Source organism: Monopterus albus, unplaced genomic scaffold, assembly GCF_001952655.1.
Source record: "Monopterus albus unplaced genomic scaffold, M_albus_1.0 scaffold33.1, whole genome shotgun sequence".
In the NCBI taxonomy this organism is placed as follows: Eukaryota; Metazoa; Chordata; class Actinopteri; order Synbranchiformes; family Synbranchidae; genus Monopterus; species Monopterus albus.
Window position 1 is genome coordinate 957,684 of NW_018127913.1, and position 6,953 is coordinate 964,636.

Below are 6,953 nucleotides of genomic sequence, written 5' to 3' on the forward strand. Positions count from 1 at the left end.
CTTCAAAGTCCTACCCATTAAAAGTACTGTTAACACTGTGGCATTAAGGTAGGAAGTTTTGTTTCATACTTGAACAAAAGTAGACCTATGTGCATGTGTTGAATTGTGTTTCTTTGTCTCTGTGTGTAAATGCATGTGCTCAAATAGGCTTGTGTGCATCCACTTGTGGAATGTTTCACAGTCAGTGTGGCATAGCGCTGTGGAGATAAAAGAAAATGAAACTGGGTGTGATTAAGATGAAGTCATCAAGCATAATCTGCTGCAGCAAAGCAACACTGCAGGGACTTCTGATAGAGGATATTGCTGTGTTAGGCAATGGACGAGCAGATATGGGTGTGCATCAGTCTGTGACACTCTTTTACCCGGAGGGGTCTGTCCTCAATGAGAGTGACAGCAATGATGATGTCATCAAAATGGGCCCTGGCATGATGTGCTTGAGAACAATGCCTAGCTTGGGGGGAATTGTCGATTTAGTAAGCAGTGAAGCATGACAACTCCACTACAGGCAGTGCATAATTCCCAGCGACCCAGGGAGAGGACGTCTTAAAAAGAGAGGGGAAAAGTGTAAGACTTCACCATAAATAATGAAACACAAATGGCATTGTATACCTTCTGGCTGGCTACACAGGGACATTTTTGTTTTTCTTATTACATTCCACTGGGTTTTTTTCTTCAATGAATTTCAATCTTGGCAAAAAAAAAAAAAAAACGCTCTTTAAAAACAAGTCAACAGGAAATAACTGAAATGAGCACTCCTCTGGGATTAAAACAGTCTGCTAACTTTCTTTCAAGCTCTGCATTATTGTCTGATTGTCTGAAAAGAAGTTGTGACAGTGTTTTACTATAAGAAAAAGCATGGTCTTATCGCTATTAAGTGTGCAATTTGTTACTACTGAAGCATTGACTGTGTTTCTGAAGTCACAATGCTGCCATCAAGTGGGAGACTCTAAACATTACAGTCATTCTGATTTAATTTCCAGACAGTCAGTGGTGGAATAGAGTAAGTCCTCAGAAGGAGGTTCAGTAACATTCTGTCATATCCAGATCCACTTGTCAAATCCAAATCCTTTTGAATCCCATGCCTAATCTGATTTCACCTTCTATTGCAGCAAAGCAAATTTAAAGTTTTATGTGAAACAAACAGTATATTTATGAATCTCACTTTTCAATTTGTCATTTTAATGATAATATGATAATCACTTTTACTGGCCAACTATATTACACACACAAGGAATTTGTCTCCAGTACAGAACTGGGACAGCCATCTGTGGCATCATCTCCCACACATACACACACACCACACCAAGCCTTGCAGGGCCATTGGTACACAGTCCTATAAGCAGCTGAGATGCACTGTGCATTCTGACATCTTTCTGTGAGAACAGGCATGAGGTTTTCCAGCAAGTTGTGCTACACTGTGATCAAACAGCACAGGCTAGAACTTCACTCCCCACACATATCAATGAGCCTCAGGCGTCCATGACTCGCCCTCAGTTAACCCCTCACTGTGTTGTTGCATGTCTTCCAGTCAAATGAATGAAAATGGCTTGCAGAACCTTTCTCTTTCTTACCATTATACGTATTCTGGCCTTTTCTAAAGACATCAAATAAGAATACCATGAAAAAGCTCTTCTGAAGGAATCATGCATACAATTGTAATTGTAAACATGCATTTTCAAAAATCCATATATTTTTTGTTTTTTAACACAAGTAGTTAATCAGATTTATATTTTGTTGTTGTTTTTTTTTATATTTATGTTTCTTTTTAAATGCTCACACAGACACGTTGTGTAGATGTCTGACAACGGGCGCTTTTTGTGCATATTTTTGTGTATAATGTTCTATGACATTTAAAAAAGACTCACTTATGTATATTCTCTTGCTTTTCTTAACTGGCTGATTTTGTATTATTTGGTTTGTCTCTTTTTTTCTAACATTATTTTGTGTACAGGGGACTATATGCGAGTGTTTTATCTGACATGTACAGTTTGTGAAGCTCTGTGTAACATCTGTTTTGAAAGATTTACACTGAAGATAAAGGTAAAACTACAGAAGAGCACAAAGTCTGACTTTTACAGTGAATCTCTTCTGTCTCAACAAACATCTGGGTTGTTGTTGAAGGGTCAGCATGAAAAGGATTTGACAGCTGAAATATCAAAGTAGTAAAAACTCAAACTACTCAACATTTCCAGAACTACAGTTACATCATTGGCTGAACACAGAAATGGTTACAGCATGTAACAAAAGTATTTTTGCCCAGAATAGACAACTGTTAGATGAACATATTCATGGCTCTTCCTGTGATGTTCACAGCTGTGGTTATGTAAAATTAGGTGGGTGTTTAAATAATAGGATTGATTCTGGCAGTGAAGGCATCAAAGTGTGCATAGAAAGTCAGATGCAGTTAAAATGTTGGATGAATAGCATCCCTGTGATTTCATGAAAATATTTTTATTTGAAATGTCTGTTTTATGATTATTTGCCCTCAGTTGTCCTGTATGATTTAAACCTTGTGGGTAAGTTGAAAACAAGTTTCCAGAAATTCACCTGTAGTTAACAAACTAACTAAACTCAACACAACAGTCATTTAACAATATATATACTTGTCCTCTTAGATCTCAGTGCTGCTTTTGACACCAGTGATCACAGCATCTTATTACAGAGGCCTGAACACATTATTGGGATTAAAGGAACTGCACTAAATTGGTTCAAATCTTACTTATCAGGAAGATTCCATTTTGTTCATGTTAATGATAAATCTTCTGCGCAGACTGAAGATAGTCATGGTGTTCCGCAGGGCTCGGTATAAGGTCTGCTCCCTTTAGGCAATATTATCAGGAAACATGGAATAAATTTCCATTGTTACGCAGATGATTCTCAGTTATATTTATCTATGAACCCAGATGAATCAGATCAGTTGGTCAAACTTCTCCTATGGAACCAACTCCCAGTCTCAGTTCGGGAGGCGGACATCCTCTTTAAGAGTAGACTTAAGACTTTCCTTTTTGATAAAGCTGATTGTTGTGTCTTGTTGCTTTTCTTTTCTCCTCCCTCTCCTCTATCCACTCACCCCCACCAGTCAAGGACGAAGGGCAGAAGGCCGCCCACCAAGAGCCGGGGTCTTGGAGGTTTCTTCCATTAAAGGGAGGTATTCCTCCCTGCTGTCGCCAAGTGCTGCTCAAGGGGGATTTGTTGGGTTTTCCTTTATAATAATAGTGATAATAGTATGATCTAGACTTTACTTTGTAAAGTTCCTAAGATGACTTTTGTTGTGATTTGGCAGTATACAAATAAAATTGAATTGAATTGAAATTACCATGTAGAATCACAGAGGTGGGAGGCTCAAATTGATATTATATTTAGTTTAAACACTCAGAAGCTCAGTTGTGAATTCACAAGTGTCACGTTACAGTAATAATGAATGACAGGTTCTCCTTCATCTTAGAACCAGCTTGACCTCCTCACAGTTTTATTCCAGTTTGACTGTGTTCAACATGACTTAAGGCATCAGTTTATTGTCTTTGTTCACACAGATTCAGCTCTAATGGTCTCAGGTCAAATACAGTAGATAACACCTGGATCAGTCTGTGAAGGTGTTGAAGTGTTCACACAGGTTGTGGATCTCAACAGTCATGGGATATTTGAAGTATGAGGCTTATAACATGTGACTGAATCAATATCTGCATCTTCTGTCTTCCTGCAGGAAAAGTGGAAGAAGAACACCGCAGTCTCCAAAGTAAGTTAAAGTGACCTGAGTCAGAAATAACCTTGTCTACAGTAACATGTAGAATCAGTTTTGTAGGTGAGAGGCTCAAACTGATGTTTTATTTTCATTAAGCACTCAGAAGCTCAGTTGTGAATTTGTAAGTTTCAACTTTCAGTGAATGAAGACCTGCATTTACTGTGTCCCTACAGTGCAAGATCTAGGGCGTGTGAAGCGCAGCACCAGTTTCGAGCTCCTGCCACCTGACAGTAAGTTAAACTCAACTGAATCAGAAACATTCTTGTCTCTATTAGCATCTAAATTTAGTGGTAGTCACAAAGTCATGTTTTATTTAAACTTTTAATAGTGTACTACAGTCACTGGTTGTGTTTCAGGTTGATAATGGATGACTGGTCCAATTAAAAAAGATCTGACTTTACTGGTTAGTCCAATTTTATTGTGTTCACTATGGATTCATTCTACACTTAGCTGTGTTTTCATATTCACTGTTGTCTCTTCAGTGTCAGAGCTGAGGGTCATCCCGCTGGGGAACAACTGTTCCGAGAGGAGTTCAGTAGGGAACGTCATACTGGGAGGGACCAAGTTCAACACTGAGGAAGAACCAGACGACTGTCAGAGAGTCACGGGAAAGGTGGAGGAGAAAGAAGTAGTTCTCATCAACACCCAAGATCGGTTAGATCCTGACATGTCTGAAGGCAGACAAAAACAACATGTAGATGACTGTGTGCAACTCTCTGCTCCTGGACCTCATGTGTTCCTGCTGGTCCTATAGCCTGAAGACTTCACTGTGAAGCAGAGAGAGAGGATCTGCACAGTCCTTCAACTCTTTGGTGATGAATCATTTGATCACTCACTGGTGCCCTCTCCTGTGTTTGTGATGCTGTATCCAGCAGGCGGAGCTCTAGCACCAGTTCCCTAACTGTTGGACCCCAAGTCTGCTGACTTCATTAATACTGTGCTGTGGGTTTTACTGCATCACCAGGTACTGCTGAGGATCACAGAGAGCCTCAGGATCACCTTTTTTTTTTACCACAGGCTTGATGTTGCTACAGTGGCTCTATGTGTTTGTTTGACCTGATTGTGCAGGCTTGTGGTCCAATAACCAGAACCTGTGTTTCTGATGAACGAAACTGAAAGAAATATGAGGACATCCAGTCCTTCACATCTGCTGACATGGACCAGAGGTTTGCAGCTTTATGAGGAGATATATCTGGATATCATGTAACAGTGACAGCAGCAGTGTCTCTGTGTATAATATGACAGAGGGAAGGCAAATAAGATTCTTCTTAAAGTTGGAACCAAGGCCCTGGCCCTGTTACTGGGGCTGGAGGGGTTACACTGTCACTAAACACTAAAACTGTGATGGAACAAACAGGAGAAAACACCAGTGTACAAAATGTTCTGTAAAACCTACTGCTGAACTCTGTTGATGATAATCAACTGCATCAAAAGCTGCTGCAGTAAAACAAAAATGAAGCCATCTGAATCATCTGCATTCATTAATATCAGGCCATTTGTAACTGGGAGAGCTCCAGTTTGTGTTTTTTTACACCTCCAGAAACTGGAAAGGAGCCATTGTTTTGTCAGTTTTGGCAGCAAACAGGTTTGGAAACTGATGTAATTAACTAACTAACTAACTGACCTAATTTATCCACTCAGCTCAAAATTTCAATTCAATTCAGTTTTAATTGTATAGTGCCAAATTACAACAAAAATCATCTCAGGACAATTTACATACAGTATTATGCTTTGAAGTAGTGTATTGTGGTATTCCTGCCACATCTTGCTAAATGGGAGCATCCCACAAGGCTTCATTTACTCACAGAATGAGAAATAATACTGTATTTTAACCTGCAGAGGTCACTAAAACACTACAAAATCTCCAGAGCATCATCATTCTGGCTCCCCACAGAGAGAGAGAATTTTAGCTGATAGAGCAGCTGCTGTTTTCGGGACTTGGAGGAAACACTGGAGGGGGAAGAGGGCTAGTGCCCTCATCAGGCTACAAGAGCAGGCTCACTGAATGTCACTGTTCTCTGCACTTCCATCTCTGTCTGGCTTGGCTCAGCAACTGAAGAAACTCCAGAAAAGATCATCGGTGCCAGCCGAGACTCCAGAAAAGATCATCGGTGCCAGCCTGCCCTCCATGGTGGACCTGTACACCTCACAGGTCAAAAGGGGGCCACAGAAGGTTTCTGCAGACTCCTCACACCCTGAACACAAACTCTTTGAACTCCTCCTCTCTAGACGGTGCTACAGGTCATTGTACGCCAAAACATCTAGGCCATCACATTTATGAACAATTTGTCTGGAGTCAAATTCTTGGCAATAAACTTTATGCTTTTGCTTTGAGGGAAAAGGGAGTTTTGGATCCAACAAGAGGTGCATTGTCATCCATTTCAAAATGTTCAGTATACAATAATGTTTAGGTCAAATTGCAGAGCAGTTAGCTACAGCTGGAATTTCTCTTTGTCATGCAGCAGTAGTCAGTAAGAACTCCATAATGTGTCTCTTGTTATTCTATTAGTTAAGAAATTTGTGTGTATGCTCACCTGGACTTATAGTGTATTCCTATGCAGTTAGCGGTTACCCCAGAATACTATATCTTGTATTTAAGCATGAAAAATGATTAGAATGAAATCATGTTTATTCTGAGCACTATCTGAGGCTAACTGAGTTTATATTTAAAGTGAGTTCTCATTTCCCAAATCTCTGCAGTGGAGGGAGTGATAGCAAAATTAGGACTTGAGTCACTATACCCAATTTTGTGGAAATACAGTAGGTAAAACAAACAAATAAATAAACTCTCTCCCTATATCTGATATATTTAAAGCACTTTAGATGAAATGTTTAAAGCCCACCAAGTCCCATAAACCAAAACTACAAGAGATAAATATAATTTACACATACTGTATTTGCTGATTTGCAAACAACTTAAACACTAAATTTCACTCTAATAAAAAATAAAAGCATCTATAGCGTCCATCATGTCAATTAGTTCTATTTTGTAGATCTGTGCATTAAAGAGTGAAAAATAGAAGCAGTTCCTTTTATTCAGCAAAGAGGTGCAGAAATGGGCTGCAGACTGGCAAAGTCATTAGACCTAATTTGAGTCTGAACCAGATGTTGATTTGGAAAAGCTGCTCTGTCTCCATGACAGCAAGCATCCACATGAAAGAAGAAGGGAGTTCAATTAAGATTAGCTTAATTCTACTTAATGGTTTTATTA

The 6,953-nt window shown here is 39.4% G+C and overlaps 1 long non-coding RNA gene across 2 annotated transcripts; it reads left to right on the forward strand.

Moving 5' to 3' along the window:
* The first annotated feature begins 399 nt into the window (after positions 1-399).
* Positions 400-5,795, forward strand: LOC109958547 (uncharacterized). 2 transcript variants are annotated; one of them, XR_002274694.1, is made up of 5 exons: positions 400-564; positions 3,704-3,736; positions 3,916-3,972; positions 4,099-4,145; positions 4,225-5,795. It is a non-coding gene; the product is annotated as an uncharacterized LOC109958547 (long non-coding RNA). The 2 variants fall into 2 exon arrangements; XR_002274695.1 differs by lacking the exon at positions 4,099-4,145.
* Positions 5,796-6,953: the final 1,158 nt, after the last annotated feature.